Source organism: Mesoplodon densirostris, chromosome 3, assembly GCF_025265405.1.
Source record: "Mesoplodon densirostris isolate mMesDen1 chromosome 3, mMesDen1 primary haplotype, whole genome shotgun sequence".
Taxonomy (NCBI): domain Eukaryota; kingdom Metazoa; phylum Chordata; class Mammalia; order Artiodactyla; family Ziphiidae; genus Mesoplodon; species Mesoplodon densirostris.
The window spans coordinates 105706478-105722405 of NC_082663.1; the positions used below are offsets into that span (position 1 = coordinate 105706478).

At 39.5% G+C, this 15928-nt stretch overlaps 1 pseudogene; it reads left to right on the top strand.

Annotated features, from left to right (window-relative positions):
* Positions 1 to 11759: 11759 nt before the first annotated feature.
* Positions 11760 to 12430, top strand: LOC132486824 (small ribosomal subunit protein eS6-like; annotated as a pseudogene).
* The last annotated feature ends 3498 nt before the right edge of the window (positions 12431 to 15928 follow it).

Here is a 15928-nt window from a genome sequence, read left to right on the forward strand (position 1 = left end):
TTATCACGATAGGCACCTACTCTGAGTTCCACCCTTCACAGACATTCTCTCTAAACTTCCCATGGATCCCACAAAAATGGATACTATTAGTTTCATTTTGCAGAGGAAGAAACTGAGGTTATGCACCAGTTAGCGACTGAGTCAGGAATCAAACCCCAAGCACAGGTTCTTTGAACCTCTGAGCTCTAATGCTTTGTACTCCTAATGAAGGGAAGTGGAGATGGGGAGGGGGTAGGGAAAACCTTTACATTCTTTTTTTTCCTCCTGAAACCCTTTAAAAAGACAGACAGGACAAAAGAAGAATGCGTGTTCTATATGCACGATTCTTTGCCGCCCTCTGACGAAGTACCTCAAAAGCTAAGCTTCTATCAATCCTGGAGAGAGAGGATCGGTGGAGCATTAGTGATGGAATGAATGGTTGAAAAGAACGGCGGTGACCAAAGAAGTTTTTATGCAGAGAAAACCCCAAATCTGGAGCAAAGCCCTCCTGTTCATTTTATCTCACAAAAGGCAGGTAGTGCGGCCTGTTAAGGTAATGCATTACTACACTATTTGGAAAAACTACAGTTCTAATTAGACGAGCAAATAAATGTTCATTTCAATTTATTAATATAGCTGTAGGCCTTGTTACACTTTATCTCTTGGTTCTGAGACCAATCCATCTCGAGCTGGGAATCATTGTGGGGAAGTAACGGGTTTTAATAATGGATACAGGCAGTGAATTATTCAGGCAGATGGGAGCAAGCCTTGATGCCTTCACTCACTTCTTTAATTAACTGTGAGATGCTGACGAGTCTGGGCTGTCTTGAGGCTTTCTAAGTTCATCTCCATCAGAACTGTGAATTTTTCTTGAGCCATGGATATGTTGTGTTCTGGCTCATCCGTATCTGAGAAAAAGGAACGCCCGTTCCCCTGTCACCATTTTGTCTTATGGTCTGAATTTCTTTGTCTGCTTCAGTATTATTTTCATGCAACTTTTTAGCAATGAACATTTTTCTTGATAAAACCCACACCGTCGTTTGATTGCACCTCTGGATACGACTTTAGCAGAAGAAAATCCAAAATATTTCAATCCTGATTTAAGTCTGGGAACTAACCCATAAACAAAACAAAATTCGGTTCTGGTCACTGAAGCCCATTTGCTTGGCTTAAAGCCACTTGTTTTAATGGCTTAGAAAGAAAAGAACTGCTAGAAAAGAATTTTTATAGTCTTCATTTGACAGAGCATCAAACAAACAAAACTAAAACTCTTATGAGATGCAGATTGCATAATTTGCATGGAACAGGGTATATTAGTTATGGAGCTTTGCAATGTGCCCTAGTGGTTCCTGTAAATAAAAGTTCTAAATGATGGAACATGGCCTTGTACAGTGAATTTTCTCCTTTGCTTAACACAGATTTTCTGAGTGGGAAATATAGCTCGTAGACTTTGTCCCAGTGTAAAACAATGGATTTGCTCTGAACATGTTAATAACATGCTTAGATAACCGATTGCCCTTATTTGGGCAATCTACTTTGCCATTACCTGTTACTATGAAAATTTTGTTTCAAAAGTGCTCATAAGCTGCTATACAACCATTTACTAATGCTGTGACAAGAGAGTTCCTCTTTCAGTTTTGTCACAGCAGAGAGAAAGTAAGGATCTGGGGGAGGTCTGAGCTCACCACTTCTTGGTAGAAGTTGAATCACGATTTCTATAAATCAAAAGTCATGTTAAAAGCGCTGTGAAGTAAACAATGATGTATACGAATTAGCAGCATGACTGTAGTCAATACAAATCAAAGTGGCTTTATGAACATATTGATGTTTTCGGCTCTTCTAAGGTTGAATACATTTAAGTGTTTATCCCCCAGGGCATTGTTGGTTTAAATAAATCTATTTACTCTGAGGCCAGACCACAGTTGCAGCTGGAGACACAAACTATCCACACTGACCCAAAGGTGGTCCTGAACCAAACCCAGTGACCCCATCTGTGTCCAGATGCTCATGGTAAACTGAAATTAAATGAACGACACTCAGGACAAAGACACTGTATAAAAAAGTGGCTACGTTTGTGTTCGGTTTCCTTATATATTAATTTCAAAGTTTGGAGTCTCTTGGAATGCAACACAAAATTTTTTTCTACGGATTTGGCCCAATAGCACGCGTCTGGATGTGAATCCTGTATCAGGATTTAACTTAAACTATGCTTTTAAGAGACTGATTCTGTATCTTCAAGTTGCATCAATACATCCTGTTATGGGATATTGACTAACTCAGTAGGTGCCATAGACATATCTTGCTTGTCTGAAAGGAAAGTTTATTTTTATATCCAAATGCCATATTTTAAAGATCAGATAATGCAGGCATCCTGTTAGGATTTACTAGATTAGCTAAAGGACACAAAACATCAGATTGTAATTAGATGACTACAGAGAAAACACACAGGATGCATATTTCCACAAAATATCTGGCATCCTTCAGCATATTCAAAGTAAAGATAAGTCATCTATTTTGGCCTCTCTGTGGTTTAGAAAAGGGTTCTTTGCATAATGGTTACACATTGGAATTCATCTTGCTTTTCTGAGGCTATTACAGCATCTCACTATGCCTCCAAAAGGACCAGCCTCAAAATTATCAAGGGCACTTACATAGAGACCAGCAGTTAGAAAAAACACAGCAATGAAACATAGACTGATAAGTGGGTGGAAGTCATTCATCTTTTAAAGCGCATAAAAAAAAAGAGAATTTTAAATTAAAATGTCTACAATAGGTTCAACACCTCTCTCTCAGCCCCTCCCCTCCCTTTGTCATGGAACAGCATTCAAGTGTGGGAATGTTTCTCTTAAACATGTGTAAATCACACATTTAGTCATGCTCCAGGAAGGAGCCCCTACCAAGGGGTCCAAGGGGAGGGAGGCAAAGGATATTAAATACTAGTCCAGCAGTGTGTTAATGAAACATTTACACAAGCATTTTGTGTGGTTATAATAAAAAGGGGGACCTCTTTCATGGCACCCTTTCATTACTTAGCACAATCTTTAAGAGGATTAATGTTGGGGGAGGTAGGGGTAAGAATGTGCTTATCAGTTGAGTCTCAGGATCAGTAATGCCGAGTTCTTAATAGATTGCCTCTGGATTTGGGATTACTGCCGTGCAAATTCTTCCAGGCTTTCAATAGAATAGAGAGCAGTTTGTTTTCTCCCCTTCGATTCGGAGAGCTATTGACTTCGTGATGAAATGACCTGGGACTCAGTTTATTCATATTCCTCCTTTCTCCTCTGTCACTTCAAACAGAGAGACTTATTTATTTATTTAGGCTCCCGGTGGCTGATGCATCAACATATGCATTCATGCCACTGGTACTCTGATTAAGAAGCAGCTAAGGAAGCAAGTTTAATAGCAACCAACTGACTTTTATGACATTCATATCAAGCACCATATCAAGAAAAGGAAGTTACTGAGAAGACAGATCTACATTTTAGAAGTTGTTAGCTCTCTGCATCTCATTTTCTGAAAGGTTTCCAAACAGCTCAGTTAAACTACGTATTTTGGAGGACACTGAAGCTAGTAAGTGGCCCTTTTATTTTTCTGGGGAGTTAGAGGCAGCTTTTGTTGGCAGTCTCCTGAAAGAGTACAGCACTGATGGATCATGCTGCCTGAGGTCCCGTGGCTTCTCACTATTTTTAGCACAAGAAAGATGTTAGTTGAAACAGTGTACAATGGACTAATCAGCCATAATAGAACTCACACTGTTTTTTACTTCACATTGCACTTATTATGTGCCTTGAATGTAAACAGCTCTTCGCTCTGACAAAGACGGCAGCTTGCCATGGTGGGATTCAGTCTTCTCTAAAGCTCAGTAAACATTGAATAGAAACAAGCCTGAGGACTCTGAAAAAGCAATTGTTTGAATGTATGTCACTTGCAGCCTTAGACAAAATTATTTTTGTTCCTTCCATCCTTTACTCTCCACCTCCTTCCTCAAATTAGCAAGCATTCACATACACCAGTTATCTGTGTATGAAAAATTATTTCGATCATTTCTCCACCCACATTTAAAGAATCAGAAAATCACATTTTACATAAAGGCTTGAATGATGACACCCTGTACAATTTACACTCATTGTGAAACATGTGCAACTTAATGTAATAATATAAAGCTTGATCACGTAAGTAAATTGAAGTCTCTTTAAAGTATGATGAGAGAGATTCCGATTCTATTTAAAATTACACCCAACACCAAAAGGAAGGTTATTTTTTTGTACCATCTGTATCTGCCATTAGCAGATTCAATAGTTTGCTCTCAAAACAGATTTAGAGCAATTTACTATAAAGTAAATTGTTGTTGGCTAGCCTTCCTACATTGTTATCATCCCATGATTTTCCAGCCATGTTGGCTTATTTAAAAGTATTCTGAATTATGATCACAGTAATACATGCCTATGACATAAACAATCAAATAGCAGAAGAGGGTTTATAAAGAAAACTATCCCTCTCCCACATAGCCCTTTCCATGCTCAGGCCCATTTCCAGCAACAGTTTTTAACCTTTTTGGTTTTTTAGCTCTTGTGGGAATTACCTTCTAAACTCTAAATAAATAATAGGCTTATAATGGTTATTCTTGACTCATTCAACGAATTATTCAACCAATATTCATTGTGTGGTGGGAATGTAAATTGGTGCAGCCACTGTGGTAAACAGTATGGAGGTTTCTCAAAAAACTGAAACTAGAACCACCATATGACCCAGCAATTCCACTCCTGGGTATATGTCTGAAAAAAACAAAAACACTAATTTGAAGAGATATTTGCACCCCATGTTAGTAGCTGCATTAGTTACAACTGCCAAGATATGGAAGCAGCCTAAGTGTCCATGAATAAATGAATGGATAAAGAAGATGTGGTACATATATACAATGGAATGCTACTCAGCCATAAAAACGAATGAAATTTTGCCATTTGCAGCAACATGGATGGACCTGGAGAGCATCAATCTAAGTGAAATAAGTCAGATAGAGAAAGACAAATACCATATGATATCACTTATATGTGGAATCTAAAAAAAAAAACAAACTAGTGAATATAACAAAAAAGAAGCAGACTCACAGATATAGAGAACAAACTGGTGGTGACCAGTGGGGAGAAGGAAAGGGGGAGGGGCAATATATGAGTAGGGGATTAAGAGGTACAAATTACTATGTATAAAATAAGTTAAATACAAGGATATATTGTACAACTTGGTGAATATAGCCAATATTTTATAATAACTATAAATGGAGTATAACCTTTAAAAACTGTGAATCACTACATTGTCCACCTGTAACTTATATAAAATTGTACAGTAACTATACTTTAATTTAAAAAACCCAAGTATTCATTGTGTGCCCACTATCTGTCAAACTCTCTTCTAAGACTGAGATACAAGAGTAAACAAAACAGACAAAAGTTCCTCTTCTCATGGAGCTTATATTCTATTAGGGTGGTGATGAGGAGAGTTAAGTAATAAACAACATCCACGAACAATTTCTATAGTATATTCAAAAGTGAAAACTGCTACTGAATAAAAGAAATGGGAAAGGTGGGCAAAGGGATCACTGAGGAGGAGAGGTGGTTTGCAGTTTAAAATAAGGTGGTCAGTCCATCTAGAGGGGTGGGATAGGGAGGGTGGGAGGGAGGTGCAAGAGGGAGGGGATATATGTATACATATAGCTGAATCACTTTGTAATACAGCGGAAACTAACACAACATTGTAAAGCAATTATACTCCAATAAAGATGTTAAAAAATAAAATAAAATAAAATAAGGTGGTCAGTGATGACCTAACTGAGAATGTGATATTTGAGCAAAGACATGATGGAGGCAATTCAGTAATCCATGAGAATATCTCAAAGGAGAGTGGTCTAGGCAGAAGGAACGGCAAGTGCAAAGGCCCTGAGGCAGGAACATGCCCCCCCAAATGATACAAATGAACTTATTTACAAAACAGAAATAAAGTCACAGATGTAGAAAACAAACTTATGGTTACCAAGGTGGAAAGGGTGGGGGAGAGGGATAAATTAAGAGCTTGAGATTAACACACACATACTGTTATATATAAAATAGATAACCAACAAGGACCTACTGTACAGCACAGAGAACTCTACTCAATACTCTGTAATGACCTACTTGGGAAAAGAATCTGAAAAAGAGTGGATATATGTATATGTATAACTGATTCACTTTGCTGTACACCTGAGACTAACACAACATTATAAATCAACTACAGTAAGTCCCCTACATATGAAGGAGTTTCATTCTGAGAGCACATTTATAAGTCCAGTTCATTCCTAAGCCCAACAAAGTTAGCACAGGTACCCAACTAATATAATCGGCTATATATACTGTACTGTAATAGGTTTATAATACTTTTCACACAAATAATACCAAAACAAACACAAAATATGAACAGTTTAAATCTTACAGTACAGCACCTTGAAAAGTACAGTAGTACAGTACAGCAGCTGGCATACAGGGGCTGAAGAGGCAAGAAGAGTTACTGACTGGATGAGGGAGAGAAGGTGGGAGATGGTAGAGCTGAAGGACAGTCAGCAATAGGAGACAGAGGGCAAGCTGCAATTTCACTCACACCTGACATGGATGGAACTTTGCATGTTCACATCTTTTAAAGTTCGCAACTTGAAGGTTCATATGTAGGGGGCTTACTGTATACGCCAATACAAATTATTTAAAAAAAAAAAGAAAAGAAACAGCAAGGAGACCAGCTTGGCTGAAGCGAAGTGAACAAAGAAGACCGTGAGATGGGGCCTGAGAAGGAAAGCGATTGGGAAGTCAATCATGTAAGGACCCCATTGAATTTTATCCAGCAAGAGATGGAAGTTACAGGAAGAATTTGAGTGGAAAATTGATTAAATAGTATCTAATTTTTTGCTCTATTGAGGAAAGAATGTACACAGACAAGAATGGAAGCAGGAAATTGTTTTGGAATGTCTATGGTGATCCAAATAAAAAGAGAAAACTCAGAATGGGCTAATGGCAGGGGAAGGGGTAAAGTGGTCAGATTCTGGGTGTACATTGAAGCATACATGATTTTCTGACAAATTGGATTTTATAGAATGTAAGAGAAAGACTTTGCCTGAGCTACTGTAAGGAAGGGGTGGCCCTTAATGGAGATAAGAGAGACTGAGGTAGAGTGGGTTTGGGGAGGAAGATGTGGTTATGGACATGTTCAGTGTGAGATGCCTTTTAGACTTTGAAGTGATGATAACAAATAGACAAGCAGAAATAAGAAGGTGGAGTTCTGGGGTGAGATCTATAGTGTACATTTGCATTTTTGGTCACTAGCATATATATAGTATTTAAGGTCATATGACTGGATGAACTCACTAAGGGAATGAGACTAAAAAGCAAAGTCCCAAGACTGAGCCCTGGAACACTCCTGCAATAAAAGGTTAGATAATGAGGAGAAACCTGAAAAGAAAATGGAAAGAAGTGACGTGGAAAGAAGTGAGGTAGGAAGAAAACCAGGAGAATACTGGAAGAAAGGAAAGTAGAAAAGTAGACTAATAAATACATAACAGGCTCACATGATTCACAGTAATATACCCATGTTAGAGAAAGAATTATGAAGAGAATGGAGATCTTGCAACCAAATAAAAGGTAGCACTAAAAATATTATATGAATAGTTTTTATTCAATGATAAATAATCGTATGAATAATCATATGAATAATGTTTCATTAAACATTAGAAGCATTCCCTTTAGAGCAGGGGTCCTCAACCCCCAGGCCACAGACCAGTACAGGTCCATGGCCTGTTAGGAACCAGGACACAGCAGGAGGTGAGTGGTGGGTGAGCGAGCGAAGCTTCATCTGTATTTACAGCCGCTCCCCATCACTCGCATTACCACCTGAGCTCCTCCTCCTCCTCCTGTCAGATCAGTGGCGGCATTAGATTCTCATAGGAGTGCGAACCCTACTGTGAACTGCACACACAAGGGATCTAGGTTGTGTGCTCCTTAAGAGAATCTAATGCCTGATGATCTGAGATGGAGCTGAGGCAGTGATGCTAGTGCTGGGGAGCGGCTGAAAATAGAGATTACCATTAGCAGAGAGGTTTGACTGCACAATTGCTTGCAGACTCATATCAAAACTTTATAAGTGTGTGGCAAGTGAAAACAAGCTCACACTGATTCTGCATTATGGTGAGTTGTATAATTATTTCATTATATATTACAATGTAATACTAATAGAAATAAAGTGCACAATAAATGTAATGAGCATGAATCATCCCAAAACCATCCCCTCCCCACCCCATCCATGGGAAAAAATGTCTTCCACGAAACCAGTCCCTGGTGCCACAAAGGCTGGGGACTGCTGCTTTAGAGTTTAAAATCAGTATTCTAAAACTGTCTGGAATAAAAGAAAATATATGTAAGATAACATTGCTATGTACTAGTAATAATCACTTTTAAGTATTATGAAACTCAACATCAACAGAGACTATATATACCAAAGAGTAGCTTTAACAAAGAATGTGAAAGATGTGAATGGATAATATCACAATACTGTTTTGAGAGGTATAAAAGTTAAAAAGATTTAATAGAGATAACACATTTATTTGATTATGAACTGTAAGACTGGATGTTGGAAAAATGTCGATTTCCCCTAAATGTGTGGGTTTATTATAATTCAAAACAGAATTTTGATGGGCAAATTTTGGGTACAATAATGATCAAAAGAGCACTATTTGTAATAACCATCAAACTATAAACAATCCAAATGTCCATAAATAAGTAAATAAATAAATAGTATGTTCATTTAATGGAATAATATATAGCAATGAGAATGAATGAACTCTAACTATAGACAATGATGTCGATGAATCTCAGTAATATAATAATGAGCAAAATAAGACAGACACTAAAGAGTATGTACTTTATGATTCCCTTTATATAAAGTTCTGAAACAGATCAAAGTAATGTAAGATTCCCAGAAGTTTTGGAAGGGAATCTTTAGTTCTGGTGATGTTTCATTTCTTGATTTTTCGGCTGCTGGTTACATATTGTGTCCATTCTGTAAAAATTCGTTGAAATTATATTTGTAATTTGTGTAATTTTTATATGAATATTTGACTTTGATAAAACTTTAAAAACACCAATAGTTTTAAAAAATTGGACATACTGATTTAACCATTTGCTTGTAATTGCAGACAATAAAAAAGTAGCTTCTAGTTTGTTCAGAAAGGAAAGTAATAATGAAAAACTGTATAAAATGTATAAAAAATCAGAAATGAGTGGAATATTCTGGCAATAGCTAAGGATCAATGGACAGAATACAACATTTGGTTGTTAGGAAAAATAATTCAGTAGGGGAAAGGCATGATCAATAAATGATGTTGCATTTTCAAACCTCCCTATGCAACTGGGTACAACCATGTGATCAAATTTTAGCTAATGGGATATAAGTGAAATTGAAAAATACCACTTCCAAGTCTTGCTGCTCAAAGGATTGGGCTTCTGGTCCTTCTCTCCTGTCCTTCTAATTTAGAGAAGGTGAGATTTAAACAATTGCCCGAGATGCAGCTGTTTAAATGGGAGCCACTGGTCAAGAATAGCAGAATCACCTTCCTAGGCTTGGCCTGTTAACTGTACAAGAAGTAAACTTCTAGCTTGTTAAGCAAATAAGCAAACAAACAAAAAAAAACAAATAAAGCTGCAAGTGCTGGCTGTTCCTTTAGGAATATATCAGTTATCTATTGCTGTATAACCAATTACACCTAAATGTAATAGCTGAAATCTACAAACATATATCATCATTTCTTTGAATAAGGAATCTGGGGAGCAACTTAACTGGGTACATTTCACTCAATCGAGATCCCTCATGAGGTTTCAGTTGAGCTGTCGGTTGGAGCTGCAGTTATGATCCAGACTCAGCTGGGCCTGAAGGACCTGCTTCCAAGTTCAGTCACTTGGTGGCTGGCAGGCTTCACCTTGTCACAGGCTGTTGCCTAGACAGTCTGAGCTCCTCTTGTTCTATTGGTTTGAGGGCCTGAGCTCCTCGCCACCTCGCGTGGTTCTCCCATAGGGCTGCTTGCAATAGGCTGCTTCCTCCCCATCAGTGTAAGTGAGACAAGAGAAAGGGCGCGAGAGATCTCGACAGGACCTGTAGTTTTTTATCATCTAATATTGAGCTACTGAGTCCAGCCTACACTCAAGGGGAGGGGATGACACAAAGGCATAAAAGACAAGAGGCAGAGATATTCAATGCCGCTTACCACAGGAAGAAAAATCAGGTTAGATTCTCACTTAACACCACACCAAAATAATTTGCAGATGAATACAAAATTGAAATATAAGAAGTCAAGTCCTTCTTAAAAACAGAACCAAGTCTATGTGAATGTTTCTCTAGTATCAGGATGGGAAGAACAGCTAAGCTTAAAAGCATGGTAGCTCCTGTCACAGGCTGGGTTTTCTAGGAAGCAGACACTGCAATGGGTTAGAAGGTGAAAGCCTTACTGGTAGGCAACACTGTGAAAGGTAGAGAGGAGGAAGCAGGATCAGGCAGGGAATGTGGATCTGAAAGAAGTCGGTGAGCCCCAAGGGGAGCTCCGGAGCCAAGATTTCCCATTAGATCAGTCCCAGTTTGGGTAGACCAGCTAGGCCCTTGAACAAGTTTCTTGTTCTATATGTGGTTAGGGCTGCCTTGAGAACAGGAGCAATCATGGCATGAAAGCTGAAGAGGATCAAGAAGGAACTTATAGCTGGAGGTTGTCCACCAGCTGTATCATTTAACTGGGCAACAAGTCCATTTTTGAAGATCTGAGCTGAGCGTCTAGGTCTCTGCCACAGTCCACCCCTTGCGGCATTTAGACACAGTGCTCCAAACACTTGTGCAGAGCAGCTCCTCAGGGCTGGAATGGGCTTCTTTTCCTGAGGAGGAACTGCCCTCAGGCTCCTGCTCTAGGCTAAAAATACCCAATAGAGGGATCATGCACTGGGCAGAAATGGCCAAGCTTCAGTGCCTCTTTACTGGCTGAAGGTCATCCTGAAAATAGTGGGTCCTCAGCTCAAAAGCTGAGGCAAAACCTAAAAGGACTAACAGCTAGAGGCTGAAGCTAAGCACACACCTGGTCACTGGGTTGGGAGTCCTTTCTAGGAGGGCAGTCTGAGTGACACACAATCACAAATGAATATATCAAAACAATTTTTTTACTTCACAAAAATATAATCCTCAACATGCAAATATATAAAACATAATAGGAAAAAACCCATGACATGTTAATATCATAATTTCATAAAAGGCTAATGCCCTATCAGAACATCAGTCTTTAGTAAAGTCCATAGTGTATGTACTGTATATGATAAATTTAACATATTGTTAAACACTTAAGACACAAGTGAATACTTAGAATGAAGCTCTCAAACCCAAATAAGTATAATTAACTAATAGATATGAAAAAATATTCAGCTGGCCTCACAAGTAGTCAAATGAATACAATAAAATTTTATTAAAGCAATAAAAAAGTTTTGGCAGCCTATTGAATTTCCAATTTTTTTAGTAAATGATTTAGTTTTGGCAAATGAGCTTTAAGTTAGACACTTGCACATGCCTGGCAAAGGAGTGTCAATTCATATTTCTGTAAATCGATTTGGCATCAGGTTTTAGGAGTTGTAAAAACAAATCCTTTTACTCAGTAATTCTACTTCAAGAGTTTATCATCTCTGCTGTGTCTCAGAGGCAAGCAACGGCTTCAAGACAAAGCTGAACATCTCTTCCCAACCATGGGCTGCCAGAAACTCACTGAAGTGGACAACAAAGGCAAACTTTGAACCTTCTATGAGAAGCGTTTAGCCACAGACGCTGCTGCATATGCTCTGGGTGAAGAAGGGAAGGGCTATGTGGCTGCAATCAGTGGTGGGGATGACAAACCAGGCTTCCCCACAAAGCAGGGTGGACTAGGAGGACTCGAGAAAGAAAGTACAAATCTGTTCAGGGGATGCACTGTGGATGCCAATCTGAGAGTTCTCAACTCGGTTATTATTTTAATCAATAATAACCATTGGAAAAAGTTATTCTTGCACTCACTGATACTACTGTGCATCATCGCCTGGGGCCCAAAAGAGCTAGCTGAACCCACAAACTTTCCAATCTCTCTAAGGAAGATGGTATCTGCCAGTATGCTGTGGAAGGCTCCTGAACAGAGAAGGTAAGAAACCTCGGTACCCAAGACTCAGTGTTAAGTTATTCCCTGTGTCCTGCAACACCAAAGTCGGCTTGTTGTTCTGAAGAAACAGGGTACTAAGAAAAATTAGGAAGAGGCCACAGAATATGCTAACCATTGGCCCAGAGGATGAAGGACGCCAAAGAAAAACTCCAGGAACAGACTGCCAAGAGATGGAGGCTGTCCTGTCCGACATCTTCTACCTCTAAGTCTGAGTCCAGTCAAAAATAAGGTTTTCTAAGAGTAAGAAATAAATAAGGTCAGACTTAAAAAAAAAGTTTATCTTAAGGAAATAATCAGAAATGTGGACAAAGATTTATACATAAAGATATTCAACTTAGCATTATTTGTTATATCAAAAGCCAGAAGCAACCCAAGGGCTCAAACTAGGAAAAGTGTTAGGTAAACTACATTGTAACTGTAGGATAGTGTGTTGTGCAACCATTAAAATGAAAATGGGTGATGAACCTTTAATGTCAAAAGATAATGCTTATGATGGATGTGTTAAATGAAAATAAAAAGAATTGCATATATAGCATTACCCCAAGTATGTAAAAATCCATAAAAAGATGCGTAGAAGAAGATATGCCAAAACTATAAACATGGATTTGATTATCTTTGGCTGGGTGATTTTATTTTCTTCTTTTTACTTTCAATTTTTACAAAATAAACATTCTTGGAGTCGTCTCAAGAGACAATTGCTAGAAGCTTTCCTTGTCCTTAGAGAAAGGGCTGGGTCACGTGCTTCTCCCTGTGTACCTCCTGCACTTTCTCAGTGCACACCCCTCTCTTAGCATTTCCTCATGGTGCTCAAGTTTTCTGTGCATATATCTGCCATGCAGTCCTGACACTAACAATGTGGAGTTGGGCCAGATTTCACAGGTCGAGAGCACAGTGTTCTACAACGTACCCCTCACTTCAGACACCAGCTGCAAGCTCTAGAGTTCTCAGGCCACTCACACTTCTGACCAACCGGCTACAAATGTGGAGCTTCCCACTACCTCCCCAGGTTCTATAATTTGCTAGAATGACTCAGAGAATTCAGGAAAGCATTACACTTAGGATTATAATTTTATCATACAGCACACAAATTAGAACCAGCCAAATGAAGAGACACACAGGGTGAGGTCTGAGAGGATCCCAAACAAAAATGTTCCCTGTCCTCAGGATGTTTGACCCTCATGGCACATTGATAAGTATCACTAACCTGGAAGCTCACCAGAGCTTCAGATATACAGAGTTTTTATTGGGGTTTCATGGCATAGGTTTGATTGATCGAATCATTGACCATGTGATTAAACTCAATCTTGAGCCCCCGTCCCCTTCTCAGCACTTGGACTTATAAATGCATGCCTCAAAACCTTAACCCTCTAATCATGCAGTATGGTCTCTGCAGCATGGAAGCCCCATCCTGAAATTATCTAGGGGCTCACCAGGAGTCACCTCATTGGCATAAATCCCAGTGTGGTCCAAGGGACCCACAATGAATAACAAAAACACTCCTTTCATTTTGGAAATTCCAAGGATTTAGAGGCTCCCTCCTAGGAAGGGGGGCAAAGATCAGCCAAATTCTTTCTTATACAACAGTATCTGTCTCACCCATTGGCTATGGCCTCCAATATGGAGGGACCATGCCTATGCCTGGGACTGGCACCCAGCAGATTTTTTTTTTTTAGTAAATCTGGCAGCTTAGGAAAGTTAGCCTAAGGCCCATTAGTAAATTAGAGAAGCCCTTTTCTGTCTGTGAGTCCCAACTTGACACTTTCTCTGTTACCTTCCACCACAGTATCCTCAGAAGGTCATTTTTCTAGGAATTAGTAATGCACTGATATTTTGGTCCTTTGATAATTTAATCCATCATTGAGAACAGTAATACAACAGCAATGACCATAAAACAGTTTTTTCTTTCACCATTTTTCCCCCCTCCTGGGTGATATCTATCTATAGAAATATGTTAGCTAGTCTTGAATTAACTAGGAAATTAATAGAGAATGTATTAGCTTTGCACCAGGAAAGGCAAAAAATAGCACAGGATTGACAATTTCATGGCTGTGTTTATGCGTGCTTAAGACCGTCAATATTAAGTAAGTTATAGAAGTAAGTGCTGGTGTTTCCATTTTTGTTCTTAATCTAAAGATGGCCTGGGGATGGGCTTTTAGAACATCAATATGGTGTTTGGTGAATTTAACAACTTAGTTGATTGTATTTATGTTTGCTCGTTTATTCCAAAAGCTATTTACTTCTGGTAGGTTATATAGTCAATGCTGAGTATTGAATATTTAACTTAGTTCTCCAAGTCTTTCATAATTTCTATTTCACAATTTACTAGATTAAAACTAGGACTACTGCCTAGAGTTTTTTTGTTTTACTTCATAAGACTATGTACTCAAAATTAAGTCACTTAAAATTAAGTCAACTTTTTATTGAGACAAAAGAATACATATCCTAATTTTAAATGTTTTACACAAAGACAACGGCAGAAGTTTCTGGGCATCACAATTCACTAAGTTTTTCCTCTAAGCACATGGAGACGCCTTGCTGGCGTCCTAGGACAGTGGCCCTGGGTGTTGCTTCACTTTCTCCAGACCCCTGACTGCTCTGAACTCTTATTTTTTCTCTTCCTATCTGAGCAGACTTGATTCCAAGCTTGTGCGAGAAGACAGGACGTTTTGTAAATTAGGATGAACAGAGAGCCTTCTGTGTTTATTGGATTTTTTAGAGTCTCCTGTTCTTGCCTGAGGGTAGGGGTCTCCTGTGACTATATTCACAGTAATTCCTAGGTATCATCCAATACCTGGTCCATATTTAAATTTTCCTATTAAAATCAAGGGTTGATTTTACTTTATTTAAAACTGGGGAGAAGGGCTTCCCTGGTGGCGCAGTGGTTGAGAGTCTGCCTGCCGATGCAGGGGACACGGGTTCGTGCCCCGGTGTGGGAGGATCCCACATGCCATGGAGCGGCTGGGCCCGTGAGCCATGGCCGCTGAGCCTGTGCGTCCGGAGCCTGTGCTCCGCAACGGGAGAGGCCACAACAGTGAGAGGCCCGCGTACCGCAAAAAAAACAAAAAAAAACTGGGGAGAATAACAGCATGTTTGTATGTAACAGGATGATGCAGCCAAGAAGGGAAAACTGATGATGCAGGACTGAGTAGAGACATTTGCAGGGGTGATGCCCTTAACCAGGGCCGTGCACCTCACTCAGCTCCAAGACTGTCACGTGGCCTTCTCTGTGCACGGTTGTCCCAAGAGGGTGCATCAAGGGGGCCTGCCTGTGCAGGCTACAGGGGATGGGACTGAAGGAATTAGCAGCCCACCAAAGTGGTCTGAAGATTATTTTAAACAGAAAACATCTGAACAGACAGTAGCCACAGAAAGACATTATCTCAAAAAGAAAAACCTCCTGAAAATACAGCTGCCACTGACTCCCCCCATCTACCCCCTCCCCCCCACCCCCCAGGGAGTTTCCTGTTTGAAAGAAGACAGACCTTCAGCCCTGGGAAACATGAATTCAGCTGCCATACTCTCTACCCTCCACCAGGAGGAAATTTCCACCAGGAAGGAAATAGTCTGCCCATTTCCATTAGCATCTAAACACTCAATAAGGGCTTCCCTGGTGGTGCAGTCATTGAGAGTCCGCCTGCCAATGCAGGGGACACGGGTTTGAGCCCTGGTCTGGGAAGATCCTACGTGCCACGGAGCAACTAAGCCCATGTGCCACAGCTACTGAGT